We start from the raw sequence: 26,831 nt of genomic DNA, 5'->3' as shown, positions 1-26,831 counted from the left end.
GCTTGGTTGGTAACAAAAGGTTATTCCCAGGTGCCAGGAATTGATTTTAGTGATATTTTTTCTCTTGTTGCCAAGGTAACTTCTATTAGATTACTTTTATCTTTTGCTGTTGCTTTTGATTTTGAGGTAGAACAGATGGATGTGAAGACAACATTTCTTCATGGGGACCTGGAAGAGGAAATCTACATGAAGCAACCTGAAGGGCTCATGGTGAAGGGTAAGAAATAACTGGTATGCAGGTTAAATAAGTCTTTCATGGGTTAAAACAGTCACCAAGGATGTGGTATCAGAAATTTGATAAATTTATATGGGGACTTGGCTTCATTAGAAGCAAAGAAGATCATTGTGTGTATTTTAAATTAATTGGTGACTGTGTTATTTATCTGGTCTTGTATGTGGATGATATGTTGTTGGTTGGAAATGACAAAGAAATTATCCGGGATTTGAAGACCCAATTGTCATCCAAATTCGACATGAAAGATATTGGTGCTGCAAACTATATTTTGGGCATGGAAATTAAAAGAGACCGGGAAAAGAAAAAGCTCTGGTTAAACCAGAGGAAGTATGTCGAGACAATACTATAGAGGTTTAATATGAAGGATAGTAAACCAGTGAAGGTTCCTATTCCTGTAGGTGTGAGGTTATTCACTGAACAATGTCCCAAGACACAAGAAGAGGAAGAGGGCATGTCCTGTGTTCCATATGCAAGTGCAATCAGTAGCCTGATATATGAAATGGTATGTATTAGACTAGACATTGCACATGCAGTGGGAGTATTGAGTAGGTTTATGTCAAAACCATGGAATGAGCACTGGACAACAGTGAAGTAGGTTTTTAGGTATTTGCGTGGCACTAGTGATTATGGTTTGTGCTACCAAAGAAGACCAAGATTGGACAAAGTGTTGGATATTCGTGGCTTTGTTGATGCAGACTAGGTTGGAGATCTAGATCAGAGAAGATCTACAAGTGGGTATGTGTTTAACCTATTTGGAGGTGAAATCAGTTGGATGAGTAAGAAATAATTTGTAGTGGCACTATCAACTACAGAGGCAGAATAGATGGAAACCACTCATGCAAGCAAGGAAGAAGATTGGTTGCAAAGATTGTCTTTAAGTATGGGGTTAGTATAGGGAGCTATAAGGATAGATTGTGACAGCCAAAGTGCAATTTTCTTGGCAAAGAAACCTACTTACCATTCAAAGACAAAGCACATCGATGTTTAGTATCACTTTGTGAGCGATAGGATAGAAGACAAAAAGGTTTTGCTGGTAAAGGTGGAAACTTTGGAGAATACTGCAGATGCATTGACAAAATCTGTGAGCTATGAGAAGTTCTCTTTGTGTAGAGAAACAATGGGCATTATAGGGTTGGATAAATGACTAAGCTCTCTTGTGGCCCCCTGTGGAAAGAAAACAACAACTGGGAGAGTGTTGGGTTGTGTTATTCTTTGCACGACTAGCCCACGTAGTGAACCCGAGGGTTAGAGGAGGGGGTGGAGCCCCCACTTTGTTGTGCCGATTGCGCAGTGGGGGTTTCACAGGGGGGTTTAAGGGGGGCGGGTAGCCCCCCTTTACGGGGTCAGGGGTAGTGGCCTGGGAAAGTTTATTTTGGACCCTATATTAGGTTACGCAGACCTACTTATGGTTTTGTGCATGATTTTCACACATGGTTTTGGACGCGATGGTTTTTGGTCCATGGTTTTGAACACGATGGTTTTCATTCCATGGTATTGGATGCTTCGGCATGTATAAATATGTATTGTAACATTGAAAGGAACATAATGAAAAATCAAGTTGGTAGTCCTGGTTTTGGGATCTAGGTGAAAATCTCTGTTTATATGTGTTTTATGTCTTATGCTCTCGCATTGTTTATTTTATGTGTTTTAGTATTCGTATGCAGGTAATTTTTGTACGGGGTTAAAACCTACAGGTGGTCCCTTTGTCATAGTTGTTAATGGGGTGCAACAAAGGTTTAATAATATAACTAGATCGGTTACCTTTTTGTGAGTTAATCTATTGAGTCTGGATAAAGAGAAACCTATGCTAAATAGATGTTTACCTCATTTTGTTACGAGTACGTGGAGACGGACTAAACTCGATATTCATCATGAATTTTTAATGAGTCATGTGATGATGAACTCAATACTTTCATCGAATTTTAACAAGTCAAATGAAGAAAACTCAAAGTATCTTTTTCAGTTTAGTGAGCAAGCAAGAAGAGGTAAAATAACTGCTCATTCCTTCTTCGTATATTTAATGAGCCCAAAGAAGGGAAAAACTCAGGGATTTTTTGATTTAAGAGTGAGAAATGGTCCTAAAAAAGCAAGTGCTCTTGTTGTTGCCATAGATTTTTAATGAGCCTGGTGACAAAAACTCAGGATTTTTCTATTTATTGAGGGAGAAAGGTACCTAAAAGAATGCTTGGATCATCTTCATAAGTTTTCAATGAGCCTAAAGAAAAAACTCGGGGTTTTTTCAATTTTATGAGCGAGAAAAAAAATGCCTAAAAGGAATGCTCAAATGATCTTCTTTAGTTTAATGAGCTAGAAAACTAGCGAAAAAGAGTTGCTCAGACCATCATTGTAGTTGTTTAATGAGCCCAATGATGAAAACTCAGGGATTTTCCGATTTAAGATAGAGAAAATATCCCATAAAAGAACATGCTCATAGCTTCTTTGTAGTAGTTTAATGAGCCCAAAGAAGGGAGGTTTTTGGAATTAACGAGCAAGAAAAATACAATAAAAAGAATGCTCGCACTTCTTCGTGGTAGTTTAACAATCCCAAAGAAGGAGACTTGAGGTTTTTTTGGACTAATGAGCAAAAAATGTACCATAAAAAGAATGCTCGATCTTCTTCATGGTAGTTTAATGAGCCCAAAGAAGGAGACTCGAGGTGTTTTCAGATTAACGAGCAAGAAAAATACCATAAAAATAATGCTTGCTCTTCTTCGTAGTAGTTTAACGAGCCCAAATAAGGAAACTCGAGGTTTTTTCAGATTAACGAGCAAGAAAAATACCATAGGAAGAATGCTCGACACTTCTTGATCTCATGTTTGACAATAGAAGAGTCTATGCCATGCACTTTCCCATAAGACCAAGGGAAAACATCACGGAAGTCCTTAAAAGGGTAGGTGAAGCTTGCAATTTCCTCAGGATTGTGATTGGCTCCAATCTATATGTTTTCCACGATGCCTGTCTTGACTAAAATATCAATGAGCAATGTCTTTGAAAGATTGCCCATCTTTCGCTCCGAGTCCAAAGTTTGGATAGTCGTTTATGGTGAGGAAATGATTTCAAGTGTGTTAGGTGACAACATTTGAAGAGGCATCATGTCTGAGTCAGATGTCGAAACACGATGGTGCGAGTCCTCCCAAGGTTTCTTTTCTAAACTCATGATCTCTCTAATAGCTTCACCTGTAGGTAGGACTTGATTGAGGGGATCAAAAGAAGGAGCAGTTATGCCAGGGACGGTGGTACCATTGGCCATGACCAAAGCGACCGAAGACTTGGATGCAAATTGAATGCCCTGGTAGGCTAATTCAGCTGGTGAAAGAAACATTTTTTCTTTGTAGGTGTCAATGTCTGAAGGGGCTAGTAGGATCCAAGGATCGGTTGGTTAATGAGAAATGGATGAAACCATATTGACCATCCGTGGAACCATTGGTAGAGGAAGAGGGAAACAAACCATCAGGGAAGAGCCCTTCAATAGGTATCGATACTGACATAAGAGTCATGTACATCACTGACTAAGGGTACAGAGCCGCTTGATAACGAGGAATAATCAGGGGTGAAAAAGGACAATTGCTCCACTGTGACTACCTTTCCATCCAATGGAAATAGGATGATGTGAAATACAATAGAAACAATGGTATTCATGGCATAAGTCCAATGCGACCCAATAAGAGATTATAGTCGAGCCTTATATCTATGACTTCGATGTCCACTATTACCATTTTCCCATACAAGGTGATGGGGTAGCTAGCTAGGTAGCCTTTTGGGATGAAAGTGTGGTCATCGAAAGCTTTAAGGGAATTCAATGACGGGGATAGTGTTGGAGAACCCAAAGCAAGCCAACATGAAACCGACATTACGTTGGTAGAAGCACCTTTTTCAATGACAGTTATATGTATACCTTTACCTTTCAAAAAGATTTGCATCTAAAATGCAAGCTCGTGAGAAAGGGGAGGTTTACATTTTTCCATGTCGAAAATTGAGAGCATGGAGTCCTGTGGGTCGATAATCGGCAATGGTCAAAAGCATAGCTTCTTTGTGCTGGACATGTTTGTAATACTTCGAGCACCGACATAGCTGATGGCACTTGCACCAAGTCTTCTACAATGTTGTAGTTTTGGTTGGTACATGCAGATGTATTATGCATTGTGCGTCGAAGTGCCCCTTTATGGGGGTGAATCACAAGGTCAGTAATCAACCTTTCGATATGAAAATCATTAGGAAGCAGTGGTTTTTGACTTCAGGAGGGTTCCTCTGCATGAGCAACATGAGCTCCATAAGATTTGGCTCTGGTTTGTAGATATATTGTTTCAAAGGTGTAAATGGTAGATGGTCCTTCACCAGCTGAAGGATTTTGCAAACTGCCATTGCCCACTTCTGGGGGTTGGGGTTGGTTTGCAATAAGGTGGTGTTGCTGCTAAGCGGTGAAAGTATTATTCAGGACAACAAGGGTCTTGCCAGTATCCTTTTTAGCAATGAAATCTGTGCACTCCTGAAGACGAGGGTAGTGATAGTTCATGTGGTATTCAACACATATTTTGCAAGGGAATCTGACAAGTTTATCCTTTCCATCGTTAGAGGGCACAACTGCCTTCTACTTGGGGTTAGACTCCTCTTCAGAAGGAGTAGTACTTTTCTTATTCTTCTTATTCTTACCACCAGGCTTTTTTGTAGATTGCATAGAGTTGATCGCGGTTCTAGGAAGAGCAGTCGATTTGGTAGAGGGGTCGACTGAAAATTGGGCAATGTGACCACTGAGTTATTTTACGGCAGCCCCAGAGGTTGCGCCGATAATCCCATTGGTGTGCGCTCTGGGTTGCTGAGTAGCGGGAGGATTGGAGTTACGAGGGGCATTAGGAATTACTTTGTATAGAGTTCTAGACTGTGAATATATCACATCTAAGTGATGGGCATGAAAAATAGATTGGTCTTCTATGACTGCACCACCTAAGGCAACATCCTTAGTGATTTGGGGGAGTAGAGACTTGCAGAACCAATCCGCTAAGAGATAGTTTGGGAGGGAAGCTTTGACTAACCTCCGCCTACGTCTCCATTCATTTATATGCTCAGAGATGTGGGTGGCAGTATCCTGATGTAATGAAGTGAGGAGTTCCATCCTATTTTCATAGTGGATGGGTAGCTGGAAGTACATTAAGAATTCCATCACTAGAGCATCAAAGGTATTGACTAACATGTGTGGTAACTCTATGTACCACTTGGATGCATTGCCAGTAAGGGTACAAGGAAAAAGAAATAACCAGATACTATCATCCACGATGGAATTAGAAACACACCATAAATGATAGGTGGTGATGTGTGTACCCTGATCCTCCCCTTGTTTCCCTTTTAATGTAGGGATTTCTTTCGGTATTTTATGTGGAATTGGCAGAAAGAGTAAATTATGATAGATGGGGTCATTTGTAAGTTTGTACAAGTCAGGGACATCAAGCATTGCCAAGAAAGGTAGAGTGTGTGATGCCCCTAAATCAGACCAAGGTGATGACATATGACTTGAGGATTCTTGCGGTCCTCCCATTGTGTTGTTCCAATATTATACACAGGTTGCGTGGTATAGAAGGTGCCTTGGGGTATGGTATTGTAATGTGGATTTCCATAGGGATTGTTAGGCTACAGGATTGTTATAGACATTTTTGTGCCTCGCATCATGGAGCATGAAATGTCAATAATCACAGGGATCCTCAGTCCCTAAACATGTTGTTCTTACCCCTAAAAGAACAAGGTCATCAAACAACAGCACTTCCAATCAGTTCTCCACCTGAAAACACTTCAAAACAGGCTTATTTTGGATCATGTCAGCTGCTTAACTGAGCTTCTGCGCTGTAATGCAACTGTCCCACTCTGTACCTGCACTGGAAGTCAAAAGTAATGAAGGGTACCTGTGCTGGGCGAGGTTGGCCAAGTGGCACAGTCATCCTGCAAGGTGTCAACTGCCCAGGAAGCTTCCAAACTGACACTTGGTTCATCAGATTCGCCTTGTGATGAGTAAGAGGTACTTGATCACCATGTGTAACCAAGGATCTCCAAGTGGACTCAAGAACTGAAGATTAACTGAAGAGGGAGAGGACACTAGTCAGCTCTATGCCAGCCTCAAGCTGACTCATCCTCTCTTCTTCTCTCCTATATATAGAGCTCTTCTATGAGGTCTAAGGAGGCTGGAATTTTGTGTAAAGCAAGGAGGTGCTGTTGGATTACAGTTAGAGCTATTGGGTAATTGTTTTACTAGAGGTGAAGAGGAGAGTTCTTGCTGCTGGGGAGGTGCTGCTGGATTGGAGCCATCATTGGTTGTAACCTTCTCAGAACCCTGTTACTTCTATCAATAAAGTTTTGCATGTTCTCCTATATACTTGTATTGCATTGATGTATTGTATTTACATGTATATTTGATTCACTCTAATCCATGCATCAGTTATGAGTACATGTATCTTGTAGTTTCCTCTCTTGTTTTGTGCAGGGCTTGTGTGTAGCTGGACCGGCAAAGAGAGCAAGGAGCTGGGAACAAGAGACAAAGAGAGAGGATCAAGATCGACTAAGCGAAGGATACCAGGTTGGTTGATCATTTCTTCCCTCTCTCTGTACTTTCATAAAGGAAAACATCAAAGCTTTACTTTCAGTTGTTGCTAAAGACTGTCACCTTTAGAGTAGGGATAGGGTCATCCGCATTGGATACTTTTCCCCACAACAAACTGGTGACTCCGCTGGGGAGCCTAGTATCTTGTTGGTGTTTGTAGTATTTTGCTATTCATTTCTTGAAGAAAAGAGTACCAAATCGAAAAGCTTTTGACTATATCAAAAGCGAAGTAGAGGGACTGCTACTCTTGCTCATTTGCTGAGCAAATTCAAGATTTGAAGAGCCTATCTACAAAAGACTCTTTACTCTTTGTGATAGATCTTCATCCTCTTGATCATCCCTTAGCCTGTACTTGACCCATAGCTTTTTATTTCAGCAAAAACAGTGCATTTTTGAGCTTTTTATGACCCAGAATTCTTTGTAGACGAAACTCTCGTGAGTCAGTGCAGGCTGTCCACAGGCAGTCTGCATTACAGCGCAGGTGCTCCCTTCGGGAACTGCGCTGAGAGTCAAATTGGCAGACTAGAACCTGCGCTGGTCCAGTTAGCCATTGTCTAACTCTGCTTTCCCTTTGTGTCTTGGCCCTGTTTTCACTGATTTTTTGCTGATTGCTTGCTGGTCATTGTACTTGTTGTAAACCACTTCTCCTTGACATTATTCCGCCTCAGTTGTGTGATGAAACTGTGAATGTTCTTTCAGTATTTCTTGTTGCAGTTACAGTTTCCCATTGTGAAAAGCGAACCAGTATAGCTGTGGCCTCTTAGATCCTGAACTGTAAAAGTGTCTTTGGGATCTGAAGAGTTAGTTTTATTACTGTTCATGGCTGTTTGAGTTTGTTTGTTTTTCACTTTATGGTTTGAATTCATATATTTTTAGTGTTGAAACAAGTACCTGTAAAGCATTTTTTCATTTTAGAAAAAACTGGTTTGTTTACGCTTCAAATTGAATTCGAAAGTCATACAACAGTTTTCCTTTTGTCTACATCAACATTAAAGGAAAAGAAAAGAAATACATGCATCTTGCATTTGCATTTTCATAAGTTTGGGTGTCTGATCTAGGAGAAAGTGCATTAGTTTGTGCTTGGTGCTCTGTGTGGAAAGATATTGTTTTTCTCTCCCCTCAGTAGTTAGGATTTTCAAAGCTAAAAGGATTGTGAAAGCTTGCTTATCATTTTAGCTGCATTTAGGAATTTGTACCAATACATCTCGTGGTGATCCTGAAAGACAAACTGATAAACAAGATCAACTTAAAATATATTGAATGAATCTAAAAACGCATTGTAACATAACGCTCACAATAGAGGTCTAGGTAGAGACGTGTTCCGGCGTTGTTAAACGTAGTGACTGTCGATCTCTACGAAGGTGGGTGATTCCTCCTGAGGGACGATAGCACTAATACGGACTTGAGCTCCCGCGTACCGTCGCGTATATTGGGAGACCCCTATAGGCTTTTATCCTTTATCCTTAGGAAGCCGTGTCGACCGCCCTACTGATCGCGATGCAGTGAACACAGCATTCACGAAGATCGACCACCCGTACCGTAAAACGTATTCTGTGGTTTCGCGAAAGGTTTGACACACCCTCTGCCTAGATCTCCAGAGCAGTTTCTTTTGGCCTTTTTCAAACTCTATAACTGAAAAAGTCCAACCGAGCATTTGTCACTTCGGGCTCGTTAATACATCGAAGGCGACTAGAGTCATCTTTAGCTTTTTCTCAACTCTTAAAACATGAAAAAGCAAAGTTGTGTCTAAAAGCGTCTAATAAAATTCATTCAATACGGAAACATAATTCCCCTTTTTGTATTTTAGTTGATCAAGTAATCCGCAACCGTGGAGGAAAGTCAATTAAAACCCCGTCGTTCAGGGAGGCTTGCGAGTCAACCACCTTCGTCCCCGGAACCGAAAGTAGTACGGGCGAAGCGATCTCGCTGGACCAGGTCAAAATCTCCTTTTAAAGTTAGAACGGAAGTTCCAACAACATCTGAGATTCTGGTCACTCCCAATATTTCTGGAATCCCTGCCTCTATTGAAGAAGTTCAACAGCGACAGAGGGATAGTTGTACTGATCCTAGTCTGAGAACAAGTACTTGCATAACTGAACCAGTTCCATCTGAAACCGGTCCACAGAGTCTTGTTTCTCAAACAACTGTCGCTGTCGAAGCAACCCCTTCTTCGGCACCAGAAATCTTTTACGGACCTGACGGTCTTCCTCTTCCTCCTGGTCTGATTGCAATAGAGGAAATCGTAGAGGACCAGCAAGCAAATGCTCCAACTCATTTTGGAGTAGGCATCACTCTTTTTCCTTCTGCATCAGAAATTTGTCCATCGCCAGTGGAAGTTCCTGTAGAATCGTTAGGCAGTTTATTGGATAGACTTAAAATGTCTGAACAACCGTCGACATCTAGGACTGTGCCAAATAACACAGCAATAGCAGAAGCTCCTGCTGTCACTCCAACGATGTTTGCCGGCATACCAGCCGTCCCGACTAGCTCTCATCAGCTAGAAGGAGTCCACCCAGGGACTATTATGACAACTTGGTCTGTTCCAGTTTGTTCTTCCGGTATAATACCCGGTAATTCTTATGTTGAAACTAGACAAATTGATCCCTTTGGGAATCAGTTTGGGCCATCCAGTCCTCAAAGGCCATCTACACCCTTGAGCTCCGGATTGTTACCGTATGGGGGGCAATATGCCCTTTCACTTCCCCTTCCGGGGGGATACCCATACGGCAGTTTTCAACCACATTCAAGTTTAACTGAGGTAACGACGAGTGGTTGGGTACCTATGTTACCCCAACAACCAAGAGTTGTATATTCCATGCAACAATGTGTACCTATGTCCAGTATCCCGACGACGCCAGCAATTGTAACCGTGTCGCAAGTTCAATCGATGCCTGTTGTATGTCAACCCCAAGTTGTAATGCAACAGCCTATTGACCCTGCAACACAGCCACAATCGCCAACTGTCGGGACGACACAGATACAAACGGGAACCATAACCCCGCATCTTGGTCCGTCGGTTAGTGTCGCACAGCAAAACATGGCTTCACAACCATGGATGGTGCAATACCAACAACCTCAGTTTCAACAGGTGTACCAAGGGTCTGAACAACAGATCTTTGCAAATAGTGGGCAACCCTATATTCAGAACGGGTTAAACCAACCACTTTACAGTGGCCAAGCCCACCAGCCATATCAATCATATCAACATCAGTTGCATTATGCTGGTATGCAAAGACCTACTGCTCAGGCGATTCCATCATATCCTGGGTACGCCTCGCCAAACCTGAATCAGCAGTTGCCATTCGTGGCGACCTTAGAATTACAAGATTTACATCGATTGACGAACGATCCAATCGCCTATGCCCATTGGTGGCCAGCGATTCCTCACAAACTTCCTTCGGACATTCCTAAATTCAATGGAAATCCGGGCGAAGACCCGTCGAATCATGTGATGACATTCCATCTGTGGTGTTCGTCGAATACCTTGAATGATGATTCGATAAGGCTTCGTCTTTTCCAGAGGACATTGACTGGTCCGACGGCCAAATGGTATATTGAATTACCTAGAGCCTCTTTCGACAATTTTAGTTCCCTAGCCACGACTTTCTTAACACACTTTCAGTTACCTATAAGGTACGAAACTGGAACAGAGATCTAGACCAATTTCAAGCAGACAACGGCCACACATATATCAGATCATATACATGAGTGGCGTCGTCGTCGCAGAATGGTAAAGACCTATGTTCCAGATCAGCTATTGGCTGAGTGGTTTATAAAGTCGCTTCTGCCTGCTATAACAGAAGATGTGGCCAAGGGAGGCGTCGTAACAGAGGAGCAGGTTATTGCTCGTGCTCAATATTTGGACTTAGTATATACTCAGTCGGGCACGCTCTATGATAAGATACCTGACGCCCCCAGACCGGAATTTTCAATCCCTCCTCCTCCCGGATCAAATAGTGACTCTCATGCCGGTGATGGCGTGATTGGAACTACAAACGCTAAGTCGATAAGGGATTCAGATAAGAAAACCTGTAAGACTTTGAATCAAAAAGCAAATCAAGAGATTCTTGCTTTGGAGGTAAATGCTGTATCTACGGATAAAGGCAAAAACTCCAATCAACCAGGAAGCAAGAAGAATCAAAACAAAGGGAAGAAGAAGAAATAAGGAGAGTCATCTCCTCGAAAAACTTCTTCAAGCCCTCCTCGAGATAGGAAACCACCTTATGGGTGTCAGATATGTGATGAGGATCACTGGATGAGAGAATGTCCATACAAAGCTGATCTTAAAAGATTCTTAAAGAGTTCGCAAACTCCAGCTGTGTTAACTGATCCGTTTCCCGATCGAGGAAAAAATCTGGTTGGTAGTGGAAATGCTTCACCGTCGCAAGTGCTTATGTTATCAATATCGAAGCAACAGGATGATGCTTTAATCTCGACTAGGAATAAAGATTATGGGAATCCGCAGGTGTCGAACGACAAAGGGAAAGATCAACCCAGTAGTTCGACAACGACTTCGGCAGAAGTTGTACCCCCCCTCACGCATGAATTAACAATAAAGCCGCCTAAGGGAGTAGTCCACAAATCGACATTCAACCCTCGCGCCAGAGCGGCGCAACACTATAATATAGTGGAGGATTTGGCCCAATCGCCATCTGCTATGTCGACTCTTGAGGTACTACAAAATTGCCCATCCGAAAGACAGGCATTGTTATCTGCAATTGGTGGAGTGGATCCTAAAGATTCCAGTCTTGTATCCTTTGATCACAAAGGATATGATCCTCAGTTACCAGCGCAATTAGCTTTCCTTATTCAAGTGAAAGCACTCAACAAAACTGTTCATAGAACGATTATTGATGAGGGCGCGTCGACATGTATCATGTCGATGAGTTGTTGGAAAACTTTAGGATCTCCAACCTTGACGCGATCATCAACAACATTAAAAGCATTCGACGGAAGGACATATACCCCTTACGGTATCCTTAGTAACTTGAGGGTTGAACTAGGGGGCAAAACAATAGAAATAGATGTTGAAGTCATCGATGGCAATCTTGACTATAACATCCTACTGGGAAGACCATGGATTTATGCCATGGAAGCTGTTGTGTCGACCTATTTTAGGAAAATCGCATTCCCCTTTCAAGGAGGGATTACGATCATTGACCAACAAAATTTCCTCCCTAATGGTTCACAAGTTACAGGAAGCGTTCCTCTGATCCATGGAAGCGACCATTCGTTTCAAAATATCGGAGTAGGTTTCCTAAAAGACCCTGTCTTAATGGGTACTTTCGCCCTACCGCCTACAAGCAATCTGGCGGAAGTGGCCACAGTGGAAACCTACAAAATGAAATCTAATCCAATCTTCTGGTTGGATTCAGAAGATTCCTAGATATTTGGTTGGCTTCGAGGATAGTTCCTATCTCAGGTCAACCTCGTTAAAAAATGAAAAACCATGAGGATAGTTCTTTTACTATGTCAACCTCATTAAAAAATGAAACAATCCCCTTTCCAGATCTCAATGGTAAACCTTCATTCCAATCAACAAAGTTGAATGCAATGAAGCTTGGGGGGCATGCACCTCGATTTGCATTATTATGCTGGGGGCATGCAAACTTATCATCGAGCAGTTTTAGCACACAGTTCATGCTCGTTAAAAAATAAACGCAAGTTCGAGCAGTTTTAGCGCATAGTTCATGCTCGTTAAAAAATAAACATAAGTTGTGAGCAATCTTCCCCTAGAGTTCAAGCTCACCCAGAAAAAATGAACCGGTAAATAACCTTTTGAGATCGTAAATTCATTAGCCATAATAACCTTGATCGTGTTTTCATCCATCACCTCCACTGTTCATTTGGCCGATCATTCACTTCCATTTGTGTGTTTACCTCTTTTGAGAAACAGCTGCGAAGAGTGATTCCACCTAGCCATCCTCGTAACACTGCCGTGATTGGAAAATTCCAATTTGTACCTGGAATCAGTTGCTATCCCTGTTTATCACTCGTTCCTCAAAAGACGAGTCTTCTTTGAGCTCTTTTCACTGACTCGTAAAATATGAAAAGTTTGCCGAGTTTTGGGCTTCTAGCTCGTTAAACGACCGAAAGCTATCCCTCCTCTAGATTTTAATCTTTTTGGACCTGAGGGATTATTGCACAAAAAGATCGAGCGCTTGTCTTGTTCGGCTCGTAAAAGTACCGAACAGCCATCCCTTCTATATTGTTTTATACTTTTTCGAACTTAAGGGATTAGATGACGAAAAAGGAATCATGGAGTTGACTTTCTGTACCTTTTCAGACTCTCTAAAAATGAAAAGGACCGAGTTTTCCTTGTTGTTAGACTCGTTAAAATGATTAAATAGCGACAAACTTGTCTTTAGACGAGAACGAGTTTCCCTATCGCTAGGCTCGTTAAATCATAGCGATGGGCTTCCCCGAAGGGCAGGTTATAGAACAAGCATATGTTATCCTCCTCAAGCTTGACAAAAATAAAGAGGTACTGGTCAGAAATGACTGGGGAAAAATTGGGAGAACATCAAAGTTTAATGGTAGCAAGTCACTCTTGAACATGACACTTTTCCTCCGTACCACATCGGGTTGGGTTGTTTCATTCACCGGTCTCATCACCATGGTCCTCGCCAAACCATCCACATTTGGGGTAATGCTACCGATCCATCGCATCAGTGTCGTTATATGTTCAAGAGGGGTCATTCTGAAAGTGTCAACCGTGTCCCATCCACTGCCATACATTATCCTTCATCCATTCATGACCGCCACCCTGAATCATATGTCACAGTTTGTTTTCACCTCCACTAAAGTCATTAGCTCCGTTCCGTGTCATTGATGTGGGATTCATTAAGGCCCTCCTTTGACGGATCGCTTCTTGTCGACTTCAGCTCATTATCCAAGAAGTTGATCTAGGAACACCCCCATCAGTACTTTGAAGCTTGCATGCCTCAATGGCAAGTTTCTCACTTCCGGCGACAGGTATACATCAATGACCTTCGACCAGAAGATTTTGCGTGGCGTTCGACGCCAAGTCCTTTATTCACGCCACGTGAATTGTACTGCAGTACCTTGAGGGTCATCGTCATTATTGGTGATTCCTCTCGCGCTTGTTAACGGTTTTCATTATTGACCGGTAATCAAGCGATGTCTTTCCATGTTCGACTTCAGCGTAATTCTCACATGGATCGACTTGTACTTAGAGTGAAGATCGAACGAGTTTGAAGACCCCGGATCTAGTTTCATCCATCCGGGCTGCGATATATATTTAGGAAATATAAAAGCATTTACCATGTACATCATTGCAGCAGATGATCATCCTACTCAAAGGATGATAATTTCAGCAGAAAATTATCAGTCTATCTTCAGACGATCGTCTGTCATATGTACCAAAATGTATTTATAAAAAGCTGAGCATGGGAATGCCCGCCTCAGCTAGATCATGAGAATAATGATGAATGAAAAATAATGTATTGTATTGTATTGTGTTACAGGGCACTCTCCTCAGCAATGGAACGAACTTCGGATCCTCTAGATAAAGCATTTCACCCGATAAACGGCCTCATACTTTAGGGGGCAACTGTTATAGACATTTTTGTGCCTCGCATCATGGAGCATGAAATGTCAATAATCACAGGGATCCTCAGTCCCTAAACATGTTGTTCTTACCCCTAAAAGAACAAGGTCATCAAACAACAGCACTTCCAATCAGTTCTCCACCTGAAAACACTTCAAAACAGGCTTATTTTGGATCATGTCAGCTGCTTAACTGAGCTTCTGCGCTGTAATGCAACTGTCCCACTCTGTACCTGCGCTGGAAGTCAAAAGTAATGAAGGCTACCTGCGCTGGGCGGGATTGGCCAAGTGGCACAGTCATCCTGCAAGGTGTCAACTGCCCAGGAAGCTTCCAAACTGACACTTGGTTCATCAGATTCGCCTTGTGATGAGTAAGAGGTACTTGATCACCATGTGTAACCAAGGATCTCCAAGTGGACTCAAGAACTGAAGATTAACTGAAGAGGGAGAGGACACTAGTCAGCTCTATGCCAGCCTCAAGCTGACTCATCCTCTCTTCTTCTCTCCTATATATAGAGCTCTTCTATGAGGTCTAAGGAGGCTGGAATTTTGTGTAAAGCAAGGAGGTGCTGTTGGATTACAGTTAGAGCTATTGGGTGATTGTTTTACTAGAGGTGAAGAGGAGAGTTCTTGCTGCTGGGGAGGTGCTGCTGGATTGGAGCCATCATTGGTTGTAACCTTCTCAGAACCCTGTTACTTCTATCAATAAAGTTTTGCATGTTCTCCTATATACTTGTATTGCATTGATGTATTGTATTTACATGTATATTTGATTCACTCTAATCCATGCATCAGTTATGAGTACATGTATCTTGTAGTTTCCTCTCTTGTTTTGTGCAGGGCTTGTGTGTAGCTGGACCGGCAAAGAGAGCAAGGAGCTAGGAACAAGAGACAAAGAGAGAGGATCAAGATTGACTAAGCGAAGGATACCAGGTTGGTTGATCATTTCTTCCCTCTCTCTGTACTTTCATAAAGGAAAACATCAAAGCTTTACTTTCAGTTGTTGCTAAAGACTGTCACCTTTAGAGTAGGGATAGGGTCATCCGCATCGGATACTTTTCCCCACAACAAGGATAGAAGTGCCCCTAGAATAAGCATTTCCCCCTTGACTCATTTCAGGTTGTGAGGAGGGTGCTCCCATGGATTGATTGGGACCTCATTGAGGATTCCCGCTCGCCACGGAACTAACCATAAGTCCTTGACTAGCATAAAGAGTGTTCATGTCAATGAGTGACTGACCATGCATGCCTGAGAATGGAGGGGGAATTGTTACGATCCTGGATTGTATATGCATATTAGGAGTGCCCCTAGATACTTGAATCTGGGGGTTAGAACTATACAATGGATGCCAACCATATTGTTGGTTGAAGGGACCTATGATAACTGTGCTATATTGAGTGTTATAAGGAGCGCTATATGCAACACTATTCGAAGGTACATGGTTCCACTCATGGAGGGTGTCAAACCTTGTACCTTCGAATAGACTGTACCTTCGAATAGACCAGGTTCCACTCATGGAGGGTGTCACCATATAGTTTGAACCTGGGACAAATGGGATAGTAGGGTTCACCATCAAAGGTGTGGTATTGACTGTTGACTCGGGAAGTGGTGGGGGACCAAAAGTGTCCAAAAAATCCCACGACCCATTAGTCATCTGTGGGATGGGTGGAAGTGTTCCAACTAAAGACAAAGGAGGTACAGATGCAACGGGAACCAAGAGTGGGCCCAATGGATTCGTGATCAGAGGATTTTATGGAGGAAGAAATCCTTTAGTAAAGAAATCCTCCAGTAAACTTGAATCATTGAATGCCCAAAGTAATTTTGTGTGATATCTCAAAGACGAATTTCCTGAAGACAGGGAATTGGGTTCAATGGAGCTCAGTGGATCCTCCATATTGAGTGGGAGAAGTCCTAACAATCATCTAGATTGACGATGAGAGCCAGATGTAGCCATGGTGGCCGATAATTTTTATTAGTAAATTTTACAGTGATGTTTATTAAAGTCTTAATGACAACACTCTGGCACCTAAAAAATAAAAAATACACTAAGTAAATCAACAGACAAGTAGAGGGAAATGACCCAGTCTGATAAGCATCGATCACTGGATATGAAACCCAGTATCACAATGAATAATAGAGAGAGATGGCCAAATGTATAGTTACGGTTACTCTAAAGCTTCGCTCGAACCTCAAATTGAGGGGCCAAGTACTCTCGTGAAGACGATCACCCTCCCAAAAACTAAATACAAAGTAGTTCTATCTGTGTTAGGTACCAGGGAAGCCCACACTAGTCACCTTGTGTTAGTCCATAAAAGTATGTCCACTAAGGATACCTCAGATCACAGACACAGTCAAGGGGGAGATAGTCACAGATAGTATGCTCTATGCGCAAGATACCTGAGTCCCCGACTCAGCTCTGATATCCCCGAAGGGATCCTCGATACACAGTATACCTAAAGGAGATGTTAGCAAAGGCGGGCTACCTTCACTTACAGTCCAATGTTGTCTTGTATTTAGCTCCTTTTGTACTGGAGCGGTCCTGGTAGTATGAGTGCAGAAGGATTTCTCTCTTTAATGACACTAGTTTTGGTGTATGATCTTGGGCAGTTTACCCACACTGCCTAACCCAAAATCCTAGCCTAAACTAATGTGTGTTTACTCTAGAAAGAGTTGCTGATTGATTTCATTAGGTAGATTTTAAGTGTACTTTGTTAGAGTCTTCGGTAGGGGTGTTGATGTATGAGATTTTATGGGACCCTAACTCAAATCATGCAAAAACAATGCATGTAAATTTTCAATTTCGATGAATAAGCTGCTTCTACAAAGGGAGAGTTATTAATACACCAATATTTATTCCATGCATCATATTCAGTACAAGATGCGCATAAATGACATAAATTTTCAGTGCTCATTAATAACTAATGAAACCAAATAATGCAGAACTTAACTAGCTAAGCAGAAAACAATAAAAAATTTTGATTTTTTATTTTATGAAAATAAAAACTTTGAGAAGGAAATCTATTTTCTTAAAAAAAAAAAATTTCAAGACATAGGTCAGACAAAAAAAAACAACTACAAATCTCTCATCAGTCCAGAGGAAAGTTTCCCAACCCTTTGAGGTCACTGACACTATTGTTTATCAAAAAATGGGTGACTAACGCTCTGTGATAGAGGCCACAGAGAGCTACTGGTGGCACTAACGCCTTGGTTGTGAAGCTATAGTGATTTATAAAGCTCTGTTTACACAGCTAACCTGTGTTAGTGAGGAAAAACACTTCAAAAAAGGGTTGTGGGGATCATATCCAGAGCTAAGAAATGAAAGAAGAGTGTTGCAAGGTCCTGAGTGGTCAAAAAAGGAATGAAGAAGTACAAGAAGGTCTAGAAGAAGGAGAAATCTAGGAACTTTCTGGGAAAACTGGGAACTAAAGTGTAGTCCCCAGTGGAGTCACCAATTATGCTATAAGTATTAATGCATGGTGTATGGAAGATGAAGGAACCCTCAAGGTGTTATAGACATTTTTGGGCACTACAACCCCAAGCATGAAATGTCCATAAACCAAGGGCTCCTAAGTCCATAAAATTGTTGTTCTAACCCCTAAAGGAACAAGGTCAACTGATTACAGCTTCTCCCAGAAGTTCTCCATGAAAAACTACTCAGAATTAGTCAAAACAGGATCATTTCAGCTGCTCCATAGGCAAAGTGCGTTGCATCTCACCTAAATACACTGTGTGGGTGCGTTTCATTTCAAAAAGCCCTTCTATGGGGTGCGATGGGTGAGAAATGACAAATGGCAGTGTCATTCCGCGAGGTGGAGAGGCAATGGAAGCTTCCAGAAACTTCTCCTGTGACACTTGCCTCTCTGAATTCGACCAAGGATGAGTAAGAGATCATCATTCTCCAAGTGGAAGCAAGAACTATCAGAGGGAAGACACTAATCAAATCACAAGCTGACTCATCTCCCTTACAGATATCTATATATGGATCCCTCATCCCAGAGATCCAAAGGCTAGAATTTTTCATATGGTAAGGAATTGTTGTTGGTTTCTTGAGACAAACATCAGATTGTTGGGTGATCTAAGCTTTGTATGAGGTGAAGAGGGGCTTCCTTGCTGAGAGGATGATGCTGGGTCAGAACAACTAGTTGTAACTCCCCTTGGCTCTTTCTTGTTTATCAATAAAAGCTATTCAAGTTTTCCTCCATACTCTTGTGTAATTTATGCTTGTTGCATTTGTATGGTCAATTTACATCTGATCCTAGATTGTTTATGATTATAGATCCATGTTCTTGTATAGTGCTATGCTACTGTGATCTTACAGGTACTTTGTGAAGTTGGGCGTGCAAGGGAACAAGTAGCGAAAGACTATCAAGAAAAAGAGGAATCAAACCAGGAGATTAGCGCAAGACAGAGGTTGGTCTTCTTTGTTCTTCTCTATCTATACTTCATAAAGGAAAAATGAAAGTAGCTTTACTTTGTTTGTTTCTAAGGTAGCTATCACATCTTAGTGGGATAAGCAGTTCTGAGTAGACACTTTTCCCTGTAACAAAATGGCGACTCCGCTGGGGACGAATTAGTTTGTTTGTTTATCTTCCTTGTTGTCTATTTCATAAACTTACAGACGGAGTCTGAAGTCGTGCCAGGTAGCTTTCGAAATGCATTTTCTATGTAAATGAAAAGTAGATAAATGCCGCTTCAGTCAATCTCAAGGATCTGTTTATGATTTAAACAATTGATTCACAAACTCTCTGATTTCCCCTTGTGATAGCTCTTAGATCCTCCTTAGATCTACCCCTGATTGTTGCATTACTGATTACAATTTGCTCGGCTAGAACCCATGAACTGAACTGCAAACTGTGACCCGGAACCCAATCAAATTCTTGTCTCTGGTCCAGCGGAGGTACTGTTTTGAGAATCTGAAATTCAGCGCACTTCCTGAGTGTAGTAGGTGCGCTACATTTCAAATTCCCTGTGTTGCAGGTGCGTTGATCAGACTAGGCATTATGCAGTTTTGGTTTTTGTGATTCATTCTTTCCAGTTCTATTCATGAATTTTGTTGCCTATGATCAGTATATCTCTATTTGAAACCCCTTTTCCTTGCTGTTATTCTGCCTCCTTTGTACAAAAGAACTGTAAATGTTTTTGTGTGTTTGTTGAATCATTTTCATTTCTCCTTTGCAAAATTAGTGTAATCGTACTGTCGTCCTTTGATTTGAAAGTGTCGCAAGTGTCGTTCTCAATCAGAAAGAGTTTGATTGCTGTTGATAGTCGGTTATCCTGTTACTATTGTTTTTGGTTTGAATTTGTAAGTTTTCTTGTGTCGAAAAACAAGTATTCATTTCAAAATCGTAAGGTGTTGTGATTGCCTCTATTTTTGATTTCGAAAAAGAAACTTGTTGATAATTGTCGCTTCAAGAGAAATTTAGATTTGTACATCAACTTTCTTTTTATCATTTACATACTAAGAAAGTCGAAAACAAATACATGCATGTGCATTTGCATTTAGACAGTCTGATTAGTTTGATTTAGGAAAGTGCATTTAGAGTGTGCTCTTTGCTCTTTGTGAAAGAATTTTGTCTTTCTTTCCTTAGTAGCTAGGATTTTCATTGCACAAAGAAGATAAAAATATTGTTTATCATCTTAGATTGCATTTTAGGAATTATACTACATCTCGTGGTGAACCTGAAAGGCAAACTTCATAAATAAGATCAACTATAAAATAAATTCAATGAATCTAGCAACACTTTGGAACCTAACGCACAACATTTAGAAGTCTAGGCTAGAGATGTATTCCGACGTCGTAAAGCCTGGTAACTATTGTTCTCACTGATGGTTGGGTGATTCCTCCACTTTGAGACGATAAGTGCCAGTACGGACTTGTGCTCCCACGTACCGTCGAGTATATTTTGGGATACCACAATAGGCTTAATCCTTTATTCATAGGAAGCCATGTCTGCCGCCCTACCGATCGCAATGCACTGAACACAGCATTCGTGAAGTTTGACTGTCGTACCGTAAAAAGTATTCTGCAGTTTTGCGATTGGTTTGGTAATCCCTCTACCTAAATTTCCAAAGCAGTCCCTTTCGTTCCTTTTCAGACTCCTTAATGGAAAAGGTCCATCTGAGAACTTTTAACTTCATGCTCATTAAAAATCGAAGGCGACTAGAGTCATCTTTTGTTTTTTCTCGACTCTTAAAAATTGAAAAAACAAGTTGTGTCAAAGTGTCTAAAATTCATCTAATTTGGAAACATACTTCCCCTTTATTTTTAGTTGATCGAGTAATCCGCAATCGTGGAAGAAATTCAACTGAAACCCCGTCGTTCGCGGAGGCTTACGAGTCAACCATCTCTGTCTCCAGAATCGAAGCTAGTACGGACAAAGTGAACTCATTTAACCGGTTCCAAATCTCCCGTTAAAATTAGAACACGTGTTCCAACAACATCAGAGACTCCGGTTACTCCAAACATTTCTGGTATCCCTGCCTTTATAGAAGAAGTTCAGCAGCCACAGAAGGATAGTGGGATTGATCCTAGTCTGAGGGTAAACACTTGTATCACTGAACCAGTTCCATCTACAACCGGTTCGGAGAGTGTTGCTCCTCAAACATCTGTCGCTGCCGATTCCATACCTTCTTCGGCAGCAGAAATATTCTACGGACCTGACGGTCTACCTCTTCCACTTGGTCTGATTGATATAGAAGAGATTGTGGAAGATCCTCCATCTAGTACTCCATCACAATTTGGGGTCGGGATCACTCTGTATCCTTCTTCATCAAAAGTGAGTCTACCACCAGCGGAAGCTCCTTTAGAATTGCTAGGTAATATTTTGGATAGACTAGAAATGTCTGAACAACCGTCAACATCTAGGACTGTGTCGTCTGACACAGCGATGGCAGAACTCCCTACTATCACTCCAACAATGTTCGTCGGTATACCATCTGTCCCAACTAGCTCTCAATCGCTAGAAGGAGCCCACTCAGGGGCCATTTCGACAGTATGGTCTGTTCCTGCTTGTTCATCGGGAATAATATCCAGAAACTCTTATGTTGAGTCTCAACAAATTGATCCATTTGGAGGTCAATTTGGGCAGTCTGGCCCTAAAGGGAAAACCATTCCCTTGAGTACTGGATTACCACCATATGGGGGGCAGTATGCCCTTTCATTATCCCCTCCGGGAGGACAACCATACGGGAGTTCACAACAAAATTCGGGTTATGCTGGAATTACTTCAAGCGGTTGGGTACCGATACTACCTCAACAACCGAGAGTTGTATATTCAATGCAACAATGCTTACCTATGTCAAATATACCGACTACGCCATCTAATTAACGGTGTCGCAAGTTCAAGCACTGCCTGTTGTATGCCAACCTCAGATTTCTTAGGTTGTAATGCAGCAGCCCCTTGACCCTGCAACTCAACCACAGTCGCCGATTAGTGGAATGACACAGATTCAAACGAGTACAATTGCTCAAACACAGTCGCCGATTACCCCTCACCTTGCTCAAACAGTTAGTATCGGGCAACAGCACATGGCTTCACAACCGTGGCTAGTGCAATACCAGCAACCGCAGTTCCAAAAAGTATACCAAGGTTCTGAGCAACAGATCTTTGCAAATAGTGGACAACCGTATATTCAAAACGATCAAAATCAACCATTTTACAATGGTCATGCCCACCAACCTTACCAAAGTTGCCAGCATCAAATACATTATGCTGGTATGCAAAGACCCACTGCTCAGGCGATTCCATCTTATCCTGGGTATGCTTCACCTAACCTGAATCAACAGTTGCCCTTTGTAGCAACTCTAGAATTACCATATCTAAACCGGCTGATGAATGATCCAATTGCTTATGCCCCTTGGTGGCCAGCGATTCCACATAAACTTCCGTCAGATATTCCTAAATTTAATGGAAATCCGGGTGAAGACCCATCGAATCATGTGATGACATTTCATTTGTGGTGTTCATCAAACACCCTAAATGATGATTCGATTAGGCTTCACCTTTTCTAGAGGACGTTAACTGGTCCGACAGTAAAATGGTATATCGAATTACCCAGAGCTTCGTTTGACAACTTTAGCACCCTAGCCACAACCTTTTTAACCCATTTTCATTTACCAATAAGGTACGAAACAGGAACAGAGCTTCTTACCAATTTCAAACAGACAACGACCACTCACATAACTGATCATATTCATGAGTGGCGACGTCGTCGCAGAATGGTAAAAACATATGTTCCTGATCAGCTGCTAGCTGAATGGTTTATTAAGTCATTATTACCTTCTATCATAGAATATGTGGCAAAGGGAGGAGTCTTCACTAAAGAGCAAGTTATTGCTCGTGCATAATATCTAGACTTGATCTATACTCAGTCTGGCACGCTCTACGAAAAATATCTGATGCTCCTAGACCGGGATTTTCCGTTCCTCCCCCTCCTAAATCAAACAAAGACTCTCATGCTGGCGATGGCGTGATAGGTACAACAAACACGAGATCGACAAAGGCTACATCTAAGAAAGCCCGTAAGATTTCTAATCAAATTGCAAATGAAGAACTTCTCGCTTCAGAAGTAAATGCCATGTCGACCGACAAGGGCATACAACTGAAGCAACCAGGAGGCAAGAAGAAAAATAAAGGGAGAAAAAAGAAGCAGGATAAGTCATCTCCTAAAAAAGCTTCTGCAAACCCTTCTAGGGAAAGGAAACCCCCTGCGGGTGTCATATATGCGATGAGGATCATCGGACGAGAGATTGTCCACATAAAGTTGAAGTTAAGAAACTCTTTAAGAGTTCAAAAACCTCAGCAGTATTGACTGATCCGTTTTTAAACCCGAGAACCAAACTGGTTGCTAATCAAAATGCTTCCCGATCCCAAGTGCTTATGCTGTCTATCTCAAAGCAGCAAAATGATGCTTTGACAAGGAATAAAGATTACAGGAATCCACAGCTGTCGAATAACAAGGCTAATGAATAACCTATTAGTTCGACAACGACTTTGACCGAAGTTGTGCCACCCATCATTCTTGAACCAATGATAAAGCTGCCAAAGCGAGTAGTACACAAATCGACATTTAATCCTCGTGCAAAAGTAGCACAGAATTATAATATAGTAGAGGACCTGGCCCAATTGCCGTCCGCTATGTCGACACTTGAGGTACCGCAAAATTGCCTCTCCCAAAAGCAGGATCTATTGTCAGTAATAGGTGGGACTGACCCAACGGATTCCAATCTTGTATCCTTTAATCACAAAGGATATGACCCTGAGTTACCAGCTCAACTAGCTTTACTTATTCAAGTGAAAGCCCTCAACAAAACTGTTCATCGAACAATTATTAATGAGGGAGCATCTACATGTATTATGTCGATGAGTTGCTGGAAAAATTTAGGCTCACCACCCATGTCGTGATCGTCAACGATGTTAAAAGCATTTGATGGACGATCATACACTCCATACGGGATTTTAAGTAACTTGCAAGTTGAACTGGGGAGCAAAACAGTAGAAATTGATGTTGAAGTAATCGACGGAAACCTCGATTACAACATCCTACTGGGAAGGCCCTAGATATATGCCATGGCCGCAGTTGTGTTGAACTACTTCAGGAAGATTGCATTTCCCTTCCAAGGAGGAATTACAATCATCGACCAAAAAACATTTCTCCCCAACAGTTCACAAGTTACGGGAAGCATTCCAACGATCCATGAAAGCAATCAGTCGCTTCAAAATATTGGAGTAGGCCTCCTAAAAGACCCTGCTTTAATGGGTACTTTTTCCCTACCGTCTCCGAGTAATTTGGCGGAAGTGGCCACAGTGGAAACCTGCAATATGAAATCTTCTATATCTAATGGATTTGGAAGATTCCTAAACATTTTGTCAGCGTGGATCATCGCCATTTTAGAAATATTGTAGCAATCAATTTTCTTGGCTTGGGGGGCAAACCCAAATCAACACTCATCGAGTGTTTGGATATATAGGTCTAAGGAATATGGCACCTCTTCAGATCCATGGTCGCATGTACATTCTACAAACAAAGGAATCATTCAGTCAATGATGATAGGAGAGGCACCATGGGAAGATTACCACCATCACTCCCATCTTCCAGATTACCACGAAGATTATTCCAGCAACCTTAATCATCCATCAGTTTTTGATTTTCTATCAAATACTGTAAATACGGTGGATTTCGAGGACGGTTCTTATCTCGTGTCGACCTCGTTAAAAAATGAAACAAGGAGTCATGAGGATAGTTCTTTTACTGTGTCAACCTCATTAAAAAATGAAACAAATCCCCTTTCCAAATCTCAAAGGTAAACCTTCATTCCAACCACCGAGTTGAATGCAATGAAGCTTGGGGGGCATGCACCTCAATTTGCGTTATTATGCTGGGGGCATGCAAACTTATCACGAGCAGTGTTACTGCAGGGTTCAAGTTCGTTAAAAAATAAACTGGCCATGAGCAGTGTTACTGTAGGGTTCATGCTCGTTAAAAAATAAACCCGCATCGAGCAGTTTTAGCACATAGTTCAAGCTCGTTAAAAAATAAACATAAGTCATGAGCAAATGTTTCTCCCCGTGTTTAAGCTCATTAAAAAATGAACTATTTCCCGGTAAATAACCATCGTGAATGTAGTACTTCAACCTTTAAAGCCTTGGTAGTGTTCTCATCATCACCTCCACTCTGTATTGGCCGATCATTCACCTCCATTTGATTGTTTACCCCTTTTTAGGAACAGCTGCGAAGAGTGATCCCGCTAGCCATCCTTGTAACACTGCCGTGATTGGAAAATTCTAAACCTTACCTGGAATCAGCTGCTACCCAACTTTTATCACTCGTTCCTCAAAGAGGAGTCTCCTTTAAGCTCTTTTCAACTGACTCGTAAAATATGAAAATATTGTCGAGCCATTGGCCTCTCCAACTCGTTAAAGGGACCGGAAGTGATATCCCTCTTTTAGATTTTAATCTTTTTGGACCTGAGGGATTATTACACAAAAAGGTCGAGCGCTTGTTTTGTTCGGCTCGTTAAAAGTATCAAAAATTCATCCCTTCTGTATTGTTTTATACTTTTTCGGACTTAAGGAATTAGATGACGAAAAATGAATTTTGGAGTTTCCTTTACGTTCCTTTTCAGACTCTCTAAAATTGAAAAGGACCGAGTTATCTTTGTCGTTAAACTCGTTAAAATTTTAATAGCGACAAACTTGTCTATAGACGAGAACGAGTTTCACTATCACTAGGCTCGTTAAAACATAGCGATGGGTTTGCCTGAAGGGAAAATTATAGAACAAGCATATGTTATCCTCCTCAAGCTTGACAAAAATAAAGAGGTACTGGTTAGCAATGACTGGGGAAAAATTGGGAAGAAAACTTGAAAAAACTTTGTTGGTAGCAAGTCGCTCTTGAACATGACACATTCACTCCGCATTCAAGTCAGGTTGGGTTGTTTCATTCACCGGTCACATCTCCATGGTCCCATCACACCATCCACATTTCGGGTTAATGCTACCAATACATCATGTCAGTGTCGCTGATATGTTCAAGAGAAGTCATTCAGAGATTTCACCTGTGTCTCACCGGCTACAATACATTCATACTCCATTCTTTCATCACCGCCACCCTGAACCGTATGTCATCAGATCGTTTTCGCCTCCATTAAAATCATTTGCTCCATTCCGTGTCATTGATGTGGGATTCATTAAGGCCCTCCTGTGACGGATCGATTCTTGTCGACATCAGCTCATTATCCAAGAAGTTGATCTAGGAACACCCCATTCAGTACTTTGAAGCTTGCATGCCTCAATGGCAAGTTTCTCACTTCCGGCGACAGGTTTACATCAATGACCTTCGACTGAAAGACTTTGCGTGGTGTTCGACGCCAAGTCCTTTATTTACACCACTTGAATTGTACTGCAGTACCTTGAGGGTCATTATCATTATCGGTGATTCCTCTCGCGCTTGTTAACAGCTTACATCATTGGCTGGTAATCAAGCGATGTCATTCCATGTTCGACTCCAGAACATCTCTCACATGGATGTGCTTGTACTTCGAGTGAATATCGAACGAGAATGAAGACCCCGGATCTAGTTTCATCCATCTGGGCTGCGATATATATGCAAGGAAATAAAGACATCAAATGTACATCATTGCTGCATAGATAATCATCCAATCAAAGGGATGATGGCTCTATCAAAATCATCAGTCTACACTCAGATGATTGTCTGTCCTATGTACATGAAAATGAATTTATAAAGATGAGCATGGGAATGCCCGCTTTAGCTACATCATGAAAATATTATGAAGATAATGTATTGTATTGTATCTTATTACAGGTCTCCTCCCAGCTTGAAAGAACTTTGGATCCTCATAATAAAGCATTTCACCTGACATCAAAAGATTAACGACCTCATGCTTTAGGGGGCAACTTTTATAGACATTTTTGGGCACTACAA

Source organism: Pinus tabuliformis, chromosome 8 (genome assembly GCF_031772625.1).
Source record: "Pinus tabuliformis cultivar Carrire ecotype Pingquan chromosome 8, CPIR1, whole genome shotgun sequence".
Taxonomy (NCBI): Eukaryota; Viridiplantae; Streptophyta; class Pinopsida; order Pinales; family Pinaceae; genus Pinus; species Pinus tabuliformis.
This window is presented reverse-complemented; position numbering follows the sequence as displayed.